This window comes from Myotis nattereri, assembly GCF_964212035.1.
Source record: "Myotis nattereri genome assembly, chromosome: 1".
NCBI classification, from domain to species: Eukaryota; Metazoa; Chordata; class Mammalia; order Chiroptera; family Vespertilionidae; genus Myotis; species Myotis nattereri.
Genome location: NC_138075.1, coordinates 84990056 through 85003311, shown reverse-complemented (window position 1 = coordinate 85003311; position 13256 = coordinate 84990056). Strand labels below are relative to the sequence as shown.

General features: G+C 41.0%; 1 pseudogene across 1 annotated transcript; it reads left to right on the top strand.

Annotated features, from left to right (window-relative positions):
- Positions 1-1685: 1685 nt before the first annotated feature.
- Positions 1686-10927, top strand: LOC308523580 (large ribosomal subunit protein eL43-like; annotated as a pseudogene). Its single transcript has 3 exons — positions 1686-1736; positions 2145-2210; positions 10649-10927. The product of its transcript is annotated as a large ribosomal subunit protein eL43-like (transcript).
- The last annotated feature ends 2329 nt before the right edge of the window (positions 10928-13256 follow it).

Genomic DNA, 13256 nt, shown 5'->3' with positions numbered 1-13256 from the left:
ATCTTTTTCCTGTTTAAAAAAAATCCTCACCAGAGGATATGTTTTCATTGATTTTTTATTTTATTTATTTATTTATTTATTTACTTATTTATTTATTTATTTATCTATTTATTTATTTTTAGAGAAAGAGGAAGGGAGAGAGAGAAACATTGATTAGTTACTTCCCATAGGCACCCTGACTGGAATCAAACCTGCAACCTTTTGGTGTATAGGATGACACTCCAACTAACTGAGTCACACAGCCAGGGCAACCTCTTTCCTTTTTTATTTTTTTTTAAATCCTTACCAGAGGATATTTTTTCCATTGATTTTTAGAGAAAATGCAAGGGAGGGAAGGGGAAAGAGAAAATCAATGTGAGAGAGACACATCGATTGGTTGCCTCCAGGACACATCCAGACTGGGGCTGGTGATTGAATCTGCAACCCAGGTATGTGCCCTTGACTGTGAATTGAACATGGGCCAAATGCTCTAACCATTGAGCAACTGGCCAGGGCCTCTTTCTTTTTGCACCAGTACTTGTCTCATGAGTTTGGCTTTCTTGTGGCAGGCAGCTGAGCCCGTGTTTCCTGTTACAGCATGATCAGATTTATTCTTTAGAAAGGTAATTTCTAGAGTAATAATGTGTGGAAGGGCAAGAGAAAGAAAGACTGGAGATAGGGAGGCCAATTAAAAGTCACCTGCAATAATCCAGGTCAGAAGGTTCTCTGATTTCAGCACACATCAGAATCTCCTGTAGGTCTTGTTAAAATACAGGTTCCTGGCCTCACTATCAGGGTTTCAGGTCAAATAGGTTTTAGGGTGGGGTCTGAAAATTTTTATTTCTAACAAGTTTCCAGGTGATTCTGACGCTGTTGGCTTACTGTGAGGACCACTGGTCCAGGCAAAGGAAATAAAGCCTTGAACTAGAATGATGGCAATAGGATGGGAAGATGACAGAGTGGAAGAACCCACACGTCTCAGTAAGTTATAGGACATGGAGAATGAAATTGATGGTCTGAGATGACAGAATTCAGACCTGGATGTTTGATAGTCCTATTATTAGAGGTAGTTGTAGAAGGTGATTTGGAGAGGTAGGTTGATGATGACTTTATTTTGTACATAACTGCACTTGAAGTGCTAGAGATTCTCAGCAAACATTTGGAGATGGGGCTCCTTATCTGCGAAAGGTTGGGGTCAGAAATGTAAGTTCTAAAGCTAACACGATAGAAGTGAGCTCAACGCTGTGGGGATGACTAGGGACTCAAAGGCTCAGGCCAAGAACAGAATTGTGAAGATCCTTTCCTTCTGAAATTGGGAGAAACAGAAAATCAGAGTGGCCAGGAAGGTGGCAGCGTTACAGTGCGGAAAGGAAAAGGTAAAAAAGAGCCAACCTGGTCCAATCCTGCAGAAAAGATGAGTACTTTCCAATGTCATTAGATTCTGTGATGAGGAGTTAATAGGTGACTTGTAAAAGAGACATTTCAGGATAGTGCGAGGGCAGAAGCAAGATTACACAGTCTAAGGAACAAACACATGGTTACAAAGTGAAAATCATTAGGTCTTGATAACCAAATATGAACTTAAAACATATGGGAATTCAGAAAATAATATGGTAAAAAAGTGCGCAATACTGAAAACTCAATGGAAGTTGAAACATGCCTGGACAGGGAGCACTAACGCCACATTCCTAGACTTTGCAAGGGTAATGATTGGGAGTTTGACGAAGTCAGAGGAGAAGACTGTGATTAGCTGCAAGGTGAGGACCAATGAACAGTAAGCAACAAATGGAGCAATAGCTAGTAAATACAAATTCCATTGAGTGCACAGAAAGAAAAAATATGTGGGTAAAAAAAAATAGAAAAAAGTGATAGAAAGTGGGGCAAAAGGAGGTTTACAGTTGTTCATATTAAAAATACAACAATAAATAAATATCAATACAAGAATAAACAATGTTTTGTGTACTCTTGACTGTAAATCTACTTTAGCTCCATACTGTATTATGTCATCACTGGTGGACATTCATGTTGTTTCCATTCTAAATAAATAAAAAAAATATACAATTGTGGTAGATATTGTCAAGTTGCTCTCCATGGAGCATAAAACTCGTAAGTAGAGTTATTCTTACTTATACTCATGATGTATGAGAGTGCCTGTTTCTCCACAGTATTGCCGGTTGAATGTGTTATCAAATATCTTCATTGTTGTCAAGATGATAAGTGAAAAGTGGTATGTAAGTTTAGTTTTATTTTGAAGTAATCATTTTATAAATATAGGTTTAAAGATAGTTAAAAGTCATTTGTATTTCCTTTTCTGTGAGCTGTCTTTTGCTAAGCTTTGCATATTTTTCTATTGAGTCATTTGTCTTTTTCTAATTGATTTATGTGAGTATATATATATATATACACACACACACACACACATATATATATATATATATATATATATATATATGGTGGGGCAAAAGCAGGTTTACAGTTATGAGTACATGAAACACATAATTTATTCTTATACTATTACTTATTAATTATTATATTATTTTCCATACAAACAGCTGTAAACTTACTTTTGCCCCACCCGGTACATAAAAAGTATGTGAAATCCATGGGATAGCCATTGAAGAGAACATGTGGCATCTGTAAAAGAAAAATTAGGACACTGAAGTACTAATAGAGCAAGAGCTCTAAGGTTTAAATGAAAAAAGCAAGTGAAATACGTGACAAAAAGTTATAAAATCCTAACTTTTGTGTAGAAAGAAGAGAGGACTACCTTCCTATTAAATGACATGTGCAAAAACATACTTTGAAAGGGTTCATGAGAAACTAATAACAATGTAGCAGCCCTTAACTGCATCGCTCAGACCTGATGCTGCAGGGAGCGTAACTGATGCGTAGCCCTTGCTGTGGTCTCTCTGGATCTACCACCATGTTTGCACCCAGGCTGACCTGTCACACACTGATAATGACCAGAGAAAGATTAGGGTACTAAGGCAAGCCCATTCCAGCAAACCAGGGAGCTCCTTTTTCAAGAAACTTCCCCACAGGCCTGGCCAATTTTGGAACCGTGCCACAGTCTGAAGCTCCTCCTACCTAATCCTCTTTTCTTATTCAGATATCAGACCTGCACATCTAATCCTATTTTGTTGTTTGCTTCTTAGTGGACCATAGTTACCTTTTGAGGGGTAGAACAATGAAGCAGATTTAGAGCCACAATTATTACTTTTGAACCATATACACTGAGTGGCCAGATTATTATGACCAACCCATCAGTTACTTTGTTGGTTCACCTTTTGCCTTCAATACTGCGGCGATTCTTCTTGGCAGTGACTCCACAAGATGTTGAAGGTGATGCGAGGAACCTGACACCATGCCTGATGAATAGCACTGTCCGGTTCTGTGAGATTTGATGGTTGTGGAACCAGCTGCCTGATGGCTCTTTTAACTTCGTCCCACAAATACTCAAATAGATTGAGATTTGGTGATTGTGGGGGCCACCTAAGCAAGGTAAAGTCTCCCTCATGTTCTTGAAACCACTCCTGCACAATACGAGCACCGTGGCATGGCACATTGTCTTGTTGGAAGAAGCCATCTCCACTGGGATATGCCATCAACATGATAGGATGAACCTGATCAGCAATGATACTTAGGTATGTTGTGCTATTCAGACGTTGTTCCACACGAATTAAAGGGCCCAAATCATGCCAGGAAAACATGCCCCAAACCATAACACTGCCCCCACCAGCTTGAAGGGTTGTACTCATGCATGTGGGGTGCATGCTTTCACGCTGTTTCCGCCAAATTCTCACTCTGCTATCTGCATGATGCAACTGGAAACGTGATTCATCGGACCACATGACTTTTTTCCAATGCTCGGCTGTCCAATCCTTGTGTTCCTGTGAGAATTGGAGGCGTTTTATCTTGGTAACTGCAGACAGCAAAGGTGTTCGAACAGGCCTTTGGCTTCCATATCCCATACGGTGCAGTGTACGGCCAATTTGCCTACAAACGTCAGGTGGTCATAATAATCTGGCCACTCAGTGTAAACTTATTATATATTCAAAACTAAAATTCAAAATACTCTCTAGCAATGTTTATCAAAGTGTTCTTGTAGTATCTCCTGCAACAGAGCCATCTGTCCTGAGCCCTACCCCTAATCCACTGAAGGTATATCTGTTGGGGATCTAGGAATCTGCATTTAAAGGTTCCCGCATGGTACTGTAATACATAGTTAAAGGACTAGATTATTGAAGTGTAAGATGAGCATGACCTGAGCCAAAATATAAATGTGAATTGAAGGAACCAGAATGGCCATGATATTTACACATCAATTAAACGATGGAACTCATCTAAATAAAAAACATTTAGACTGGGAAATAAGAAAGCTAGAAAGCAAGAGTAAGCAACCAAACACAGCTTTTCCCAAGCTTTTTTTTTTTTCTTTTTTAGGAGAGGGAACAATAATCAAAGGACGTCTGTTCCCACTGACAAATCCAACGCTCCCATAAGAATGCTTGTTTAGGACGTCTTCCTGCTGCCCTTAAACATTAAATTACCTCATTCCGTTTATTTGATAGTCATCCCACCAAGCAACTTTGTAATAATAACTTGGGTCCCACATAGTTCTCTCTATAGGAAGATATTGATAATTTCTAAAGAAAAAATAACTTTATTATATTCCATAAGAGTATGAAAACAGTGTATTTGGCATATTATTTAGTTGATTCAAGTTATGCCATTCTTTTTACTTACTGTCCATTTCTAGAAATGCTTGTATTTATTTTCATTCTCCTATAATCACCCAACCTGTGATGTTTCAATAAAAAAATCAACTCTAGAAAGCCCCTGCTCATAGCTTTACTGCCAACCTCATTTTGCCAAAATAATTAATAGAAAACCAGGTATTTTAAATTAGAAATGCCAGGGACTTCTATTTCTATTAAAGATTGTGAGCCCACCTAGTTAATTGAGTATTGGAACCATTGCTTTAAAGCGTACCTTATTTTTAATTATCTGGTATCATTGCCATGGGGTCACAGAAAGAGTGGTAGGCACTATTTTAGAGGGACTCTTCTCATGAGATATTTAATCAAACATTTCACTATGAGGTTTTCTTCATTTTATGAGCTGCCCATAGTTAGCTATTGCATATTCAATTAATGGTCATTTTCTAGTTGATTTTTCCAGAACAACTGCTAAAGTCTAGAAGTCCAGAAACAGCTTTAACTTGCAATTCCGACTTCATTCTATAACATTGGTGGCGCAACAAAAATGATCATATTTAATGATGTCTTGAGCTATTATTCTACATCTTCAGAGTCTTTACATGCCTTTGTTTCCTCTGAAGGCAAGTGAAGGTAAAAATGATGTGCTTTATTGTATAATTGAATTTGGGAAGAGAGAAAGTGAGAGGAGAGAGGGAGAAAAATCTCAATATACTTTAAGTATGCTTTTCATTCTGAATGAGATGAAACTCATGATGTAGGATGAATTCCTATGAAAGTACTGTTCTCATTATGTCTTCAGTTTGTATGCAAGCCTCAGCTGTGTTACTTTTATTGCCATTTTCAGCAAGAATTCAGAAGAGAATGAAAGGATGGAAACTCAAACAGAATGACTAAACTGTAATACAAAGATAATGAACTCCAATGCAACAGGACAGCAAATTAGAAGGCTGGGAAGTTGTTAGCCATGAAAAAGAAAAAAGAAAAAGAACTCTATTTCCACACTTTTGAAGCATTCTTTGGAAACCAGAAAAATCTAGCAATACAGTTAACCCAGTTACTGTCAGTGCAATTCTACTTTCAAAAGAAAGCGAGGCTAACATTTTTAAACAGCAATTATATTTTATGAAAAGGAAAAGTGGGGGAGTGGAAAGAACATCAAAATCCCCAAAGCATAAGGGGATGACACACCAATCAGAAAATAGCTTAAGATTCCTATTCACCTCAGCTTTTTTTTTTTTTTTTAAATATTTCTAGTCTTTAGCACCCTCCACTTCAGGGACCTGGGGGATAGTAGCAGTTGCTACCAAAGGGATTTATATGTTAAAAAGTAAACCATGGACCATCCACCTAGTTAGGAAACAGTATAGTTTACGTTTCTTTTCTGCCCTTCTTTTCTTAGGTGACTCACCTAGAGTCTTAGAGGGATGGGTCACCTTGAATTGATCGCAGGAGAGATTCCCTACAATAAGTTTTAATCTTCCAAGACATTAAATTAAGACCAAGATTCCTCTGAGTATGGCCATCATGATGCATTGACTATTGATTGGATGTGGGGCATTCCAAAAACAATAACAAATAAACCAAACTCTGGGGAGACCTTTCAAACCTGCAAAATCCAAATCTGAGTTGACTTGGAATATTCCAAATGATTTTCTTGAGTTCCCCACAAATTTTCTTGAAGAAAAAAAGAAAGCTTCAAAATCCATAAGATGATCTTACTACATACTCCAACTAAGGTTTTAAAATCTGATCAAATACATTTAATGAAGAAAATTACTTTTTTACATTTATTTTCTTATTCTCATTAAAGGTGTTTTGAGAAAATTATTTATGAAACCTCTTTTTTGTTGTTGTTCTAACCCAGCAAGCTAAACATGTTTCATTTATTTTTAAATGAAGTGAAAATTAGCCAGGTGTGTTAGATAAGCTTTCTATACACAGGTCTAAATATTGACAAAGGGAGATGTGTCACCAGAAAAATCACCACTCTGGCAATTATCACGTTAGCATGTTAAGTGGAAAAAGATGTGAAACTTCCAAATGTGCCAATACAGATTATTTCATTTCCACTAGCAGCTATACTGTGAACATCAGTTCTTCAATGTACACTAAGCAAGCAGTTCAGCTAAACAACTTTCTCCCCTGTGTCTGAAAAAAATCCCAAGGTCTGGTACGAAATCACATATGTTTCTAACTACAGCTTCAAATGACCTAAAAGGAGGGAAGAGGAGCAAATGATGACAAATACTTCTCTATATTGTTTGTTTTATAAGAACTGCGTCTTCATTCCTCTTTCACTGGGTTATGTGGTTGATCTCCCCTGTTCTCATGGGTCCCAAACCACATCCCTTACAGAAAATAGCAGACTTGCAAAGTCAGGCCACTGTACTTACAGTATTGAGAAACTAGAGTATCTTAGTAATAATGATCTCATTGCACACGTTAGACTCCTGTGAACTGCACTTGAAGATGAGAGAAAGTGCTATTAATTTGGTCTTACTAAGAAAGAATCTTATTGTATATAAGAATAAATTCTGGCAACATGAAAATTTTCATCACAAGGTGATTAAGCAACCAGGTAGGACTATTAGCATTGATAGCTAGACATTAATAAAGGAAGGGAGCAAAGGAAATCAGACATTATCCTATGCAATAAAAACCTAATATGCTAAGTCTCCAGTTGTCTGGTGACCAGTCGACTGTTCAACCAATCAAAGAGTAATATGCTAATGATATGTTAAGGCCACTCAGCTGCTCGCTATGATTTGCACTGACCACCAGGGGGCACACATCGACTGGTCGACCAGTTGCTATGACATGCACTGACCACCAGGGGGCAGATGCTCTGACCAGTAGGTTAAGTTGCTGCTGGGGTCTGGCCAATCAGGACTGAACGAGATGGGCCAGACACACCCCGGACACACCCTGGAGCCCTCCCACAGTCCCTCCCAGGTTGGTCAACTTCCCGTGTCCCTCCCCAGACAGCCAGCCCCTATTGGGTGAGATGGGGTCGGACATGCCCTAGAGCCCCCCCGTGGTCCTTCCCTAGTCCCAATCCTGCACTGGTAGGGTCCCTCGGCCTGGTCTGTGCACTCTAACAATCCAGGACCCCTCAGGGGATGTTGGAGAGCCAGTTTCAGCCCGATCCTGTAGGCCATTCCCTTCGGGAGAACACCAGATGCAGGGCTCATGGCTTCTGAGCGCTGCTGAGGTGGCACAAGCCTCTCCCAACCTGGACTGATTGGGCGAGAGCCCGCAGCATGCACAGTGGGACTGGGATAAGCGGGAGGGCAGGTAGGAGCTGCAGGGGGCGTTGGACTAAGGGTTTCAGCACAATCCCTGCAGGTCACCCAGAGGGACCCCACCCATGCATGAATTCGTGCACTGGGCCTCTAGTGTATAATAAACTTGGGAGCTGAGTTGGACAATAAACCTGCTTCACTAGGAAGTTGCAGTATTCATAGGCTTCCTAGGGGACAGATGCATCACTCACCCTCAGGACGTAATTCCCAAGGGCAGGAAGGATGTTACTGGTTGGCCATTAACTGGGATTACAAAGGAGAAAAAAAGCAAACAAACAGTGGGAGAAATTCCTCTGCTGGGCTCATGCCCAATAGAAGCCAAGATGACACAGGGGAAGGTCCTTCTACTTTGTGGCATGTGCAGTAGGAGCCAAGATGGTGACCATAAAGAGGGGGTGTCTAGCCTGGGAAAAGGATTGGCTTGATTAAGGGGATGGCCCAGCACAAGCCATGAAGGATTTGGAAATTGATTGGTTAGTTTGAAAGAGTGTCTGGTCTTTCCCAAGCCTGAGGTAATATAATCAGTCTAGGAAAGGTAAGCTTTCTCTCTCTCTTTCTGTAATGTGTGAGTTCATGTGCTTGCATGTTCTCTCTTCATAGCAGCCATGAGGCCTGGCAGCCAGGCAGGCTCCAAGCATGAGCCTGGGTACAGTAACACAGTGCTGGTCAGAGTGCAGTTGGAAACAGAGATTAAGCCAGCCAGACAGGGACAGAAACTGAACTGGCCTAAGCTTTGGTATGCACTGAACCAATGGCAAAGAATTTCTGGACCCTGGCCCTACTTCTGGGCTTAATGAAGACAAGGTTGGACTTCTTCCACAGTGGGACAGATGGAGATGAGGCACTGGGAAACTGGGGGCAGTCATATTTTTCAAACCCAATAAATTTTACTACTATACCTTATCCTTCCATGTGTGGGTCCCCAGAAATGCTTTCCTTGCAACTCCATGGAAAGACTCTATTTCCACTGGCAACAGGACCAGGTGCTAGAATATCCCTAAATATATGATACTAAAGGCCCGGTGCATGAATTCATGCACCAGTGGGGTCCCTCGGCCTGGCATGCAGGATTGGGCTGAAACTGGCTCTCCGACATTCCCTGAGGGGTCCTGGATTACGAGAGGGTACAGGACAGGCTGAGGTGCCCCACCAGTGCACGTCTGGGACCAAGGAGGGATGTGGGAGGTTGGCCAGCCTGGGAGGGATTGCGGGAGGGCTCCAGGGTGTATCCAACCCATCTCGCTCAGTCTCGACCCCAGCAGCCAGCTAACCTACTGGTCGGAGCATCTGCCCCTTGGTGGTCAGTGCACATCATAGTGAGCGGTTGAGCAGCCTTAGCATATCATTAGCATATTATGCTTTGATTGGTTGAATGGCTGACCAGTGGACTGGACACTTAGCATATTAGGCTTTTATTATATAGGATGAGATTAGCCCTTTATCTATGATAAATTGTGGATACTTTTCCAAGTTTCTTGGTTATCTTTTTACTTTGTGTATAGTGCTTTGCATGCAGGAGAAAAATATACACATACACTGTATACACATACTTTTAAAAGAGTTTTAAATTTCCCAATTATTTTGGAGGGGCTTCTGGATTTTGAGTCATAGCTAGAAAGGTCTTCCCTATTTCAAAGATAAAGGAATTCTAGGTTTCCTTTTAGTAAATATATTATTTCATCCTTTACAGTGAAATCTTGAAGCCATTTGGTTTGAAGAGTGAGGTATAGGTCCAGCGTAATCTACAGTGTCCCTTCCCCTGCTTTACCCAACTTTCACTTATTGGATGAGCCATCTTTCACCCTACAGTTTTGAGATGCTGTTTTGTTATATTTTAAATTATGTATTTATCCCCTTATGTATCTGGGTGTATTTCTATGAGTCCCATTGATATATCTACTTATTCAGGGGCTGGTATCATATTATTTGGTTTATTGAGGCTTTACAATATGCTTTAATATCTGGTAAGATTAAGCCTTATAACTCTTCCCTTTCATTGGTTTCCTGACTATCTTTATGAACATTTTCCAAATAAACTTTAGGAGTGTTTTTAAAATCAGACAAACAATGAATAAACTTGTTGTTGCTTTGTTAGGATTCTGATACATTTATAAATTAACTTATGAAGAATGACAACTCTATCACATTGACTCTTTGAGTTAATGAACATGATATAGTCTTCTTTTATGTTCTAGCTGATAATCTTATTTCTCTTTTACAAGATCTTGAGACATTTCACTGTAGTTTCTAAATACTGAAAAAGACAACTGATCATTGAACATGTTAAAATTTAATTTTCAAAAAGGCTTATTCATGGCTCTCATGGATATATAGAATGAGAACATGTCAAAGATTTTATTCATCTCATAAGTTAATGAGAAAATAAATAAGATGTTACATTAGTCCAAAGAACTTTGAGAAACTAGATACCTGTAAGAAATTTAATAGATTGCTGGGTTAAATACAAAGTTAATGTCCAAGAGGACCATAAACATTAGTGGCCATCTCTTCCACTAGACAGAAATTATTTGCATTTTTACTGAACAAAATACCTACATGCTAACCTCTGCCCCTCTAGAATTAGAAAATAACTCAGGTAATTTAAAGCTATGCCTTGCCCTCTGGGTTCTGACCTAATGCACCAAGAAGGTTGGTATTGCCTGCAAATATGGGACCCCTAGGGTGTCTTCCTCAGGAAAATGGTGAAGAAAATTAGCAAGCACGTCAAGTACACTTGCTCCTTCTGTGGCAAAATCAAGGTGAAGAGATGAGCAGTGGGAATCTGGACCTGTGGTTCCTGCATGAAAACAGTTGCTGGTCATGCCTGGACCTACACCACCTCTTGTGCCCTCACGGTAGAGTCTGCCTTCAGAAGACAAGGCATTGAAAGACCAGAAGAAGCCCCACAATTTGAAATATTGCTAGCCTATAATAAATTATTTAATTTATGTAACCTCCCAAAAAACCCCAAAATAATAAAAATGAAGCCAAGCCTAACCTTGCACTGAAAGAACACCATCTTCTTTCCCCTCTTTGGCCCATTATTGAGTTTTAGACCTTTTTTTCCCCACAAACATATCATTAAATAAAACAGTTGATATTTTAAAATTCAAATTTCATTTGGTTAACTTTATTATTATTATGTATTATTACTATTTTGCAGTCAGCATGGGTGGTCCCTTCCCTTCCATGATTCATTTTTCTTATGATGAAACACAAGTGATACATCTTGGGCAAAGAAATTAAGGAAGACATTGCACCAATTCAACAAACATTTATTATGTTGAGCCCTGTTCTAGGTTTTTGGATATAGCAGTAACAAAACAGAGAAATCTCTCTGTCTTCATGGGCCTTATAGTCTGTCTGGGTAAGATGGAAAATAACAATAAACATAAGAAATAAAGTATATAGTATTTAGGAGGTGTTACAAGAGAAAACAGAGCAGAGTATAGGTATTAGGGGTATAAAAAGAGGTGTTGTGAGTTACAATCTTAAATAGTTGGTTAGATTAGACTTCACTGAGAAGGTGATATTTGAGCAAAAGCTTGAAGAAGATGAGGAAGTCAGCCATGTAGGGGTCTGGGGCAAGAGCACTTTTGGCAGAAGACACAACAGTGTCAAAGTCCTATCAAGGGAGTTTGCCAGGGATGTTTGAAGAACAGCAAAGAAACCAGTTTGATTGGAATGGAGTTAGAGAGGAAGTTAGAGACCTTATCATTTAGCGCCTTGCAGCCCATTTTAGAGTTTTGTATTTTATTCAGAGTGAGCTGAGTGGATGAGTGACATGATATGACATATTTGAAAGAATGCCTTTGGCTGTGGTGGTGAAAATAGGCTTAGGGAAGGGGTTCAAAAGTAGAAACAGGAAAACCAATAGAAAGGCTACTGAATCCAGGAAAGTGATTTTAGTGGCTTTGACCTTGGTGCTAATAGTGGAGAAGGTAAGAAAAGATTGGGCCTGGCCAATGGTGGCTCAGGGGTTGAGCATTGACTTATGAACCGGGAGGTCATGGTTAAATTCCTGGTCAGGGCATATGCCGGGTTGTGGGCTCAGTCCCCAGTGTGGAGCATGCGGGAGGCAGCTGATCAATGATGATTCTCTGCCATCATTGATGTTTCTATCTCTTTCCCCTCTCCCTTCCTCTCTCTGATATCAATAATATATATATATATATATATATATATATATATATATATATATTAAAAGAAAAGATTGGGTTCTGCATATCTTTTGAAGATAGAAACAATATGGTTTTCTAGCAGACTGAATATGGTGAGCCAAAAAAAGAAAGTATGACTTATGGATTTTTGGTTTTGGCCACTGGAAGGATGAAGTTGCCATCAACTGGGATGGTAGGATAAAACCAGGAGCTAACTTTTGGAGCTTTACAGGTTGGTGGGCTAAAATCATGAGCTCAGACAGAACCTGGCTGGAGAACCTGACTAGAGAACCTCGCTATGCTGATCAACTGAACGCTGTCTCTGTATCCTTCATTCTTCGCCGACTCCGTCCACACCTTTGGGAACCCCTGGACCTGCTGGGTTTGGACCCCAACACAATGCTTTAGTCCAGTTCATTGCAACTATGTGTGCAGCACGCTCCTGTCCAAGGAGCATCAGCCCTGCGAGCAGTCTGCCCCAGGCCTAAGAGCAGCAGCCTCATGTGGCCTGCACCTGTACAAGGAGCAGCAGCTGTGTAAGTGTCCGGCTTCCCAGTCCAAGGAGCAGCAACCACGCGAGCAGCCCAACCCGTCTGAGGAGCAGCAGCCCTGCGCAGCCCGCCCCGATCAGAGGAGCAGCAGCTATGCACAGCCCACACCCTGCACCAGTCTGAGGAGCAGCAGCTGTGCAAGCATAGCGCCCTCGTCCAAGCAGCAGCAGCCGCATGAGCAGCCTGCCCAATTCAAGGAGTAGCAGCTGTGTGAGCAGCCCGCCCCCATCTGAGGAGCAGCAGGCACACATGCAGCTTGCTGCCACCTGAAGAGAAGCAGCCACGCAAGCAGCCCACCCCCCATCCGAGGAGCAGCAGCCACGCGAGCAGACAGCCCCTGTACGAGGAGCAGCAGCCACACGTGCAGCTCACTCTGGTCCCAGGAGCTGCAGCCGCCTGAGCAGTTCACCCCTGTCCGAGGAGTAGCAGACACACAAACAGATAGACCAACCACATTTGCGAAGCAGCAGCCCTGCGCAGCCCACACTGGTCCAAGGAGCAGCAGCCACATGCAGTCTGCACCTGTATGATGAGCAGCAGCTG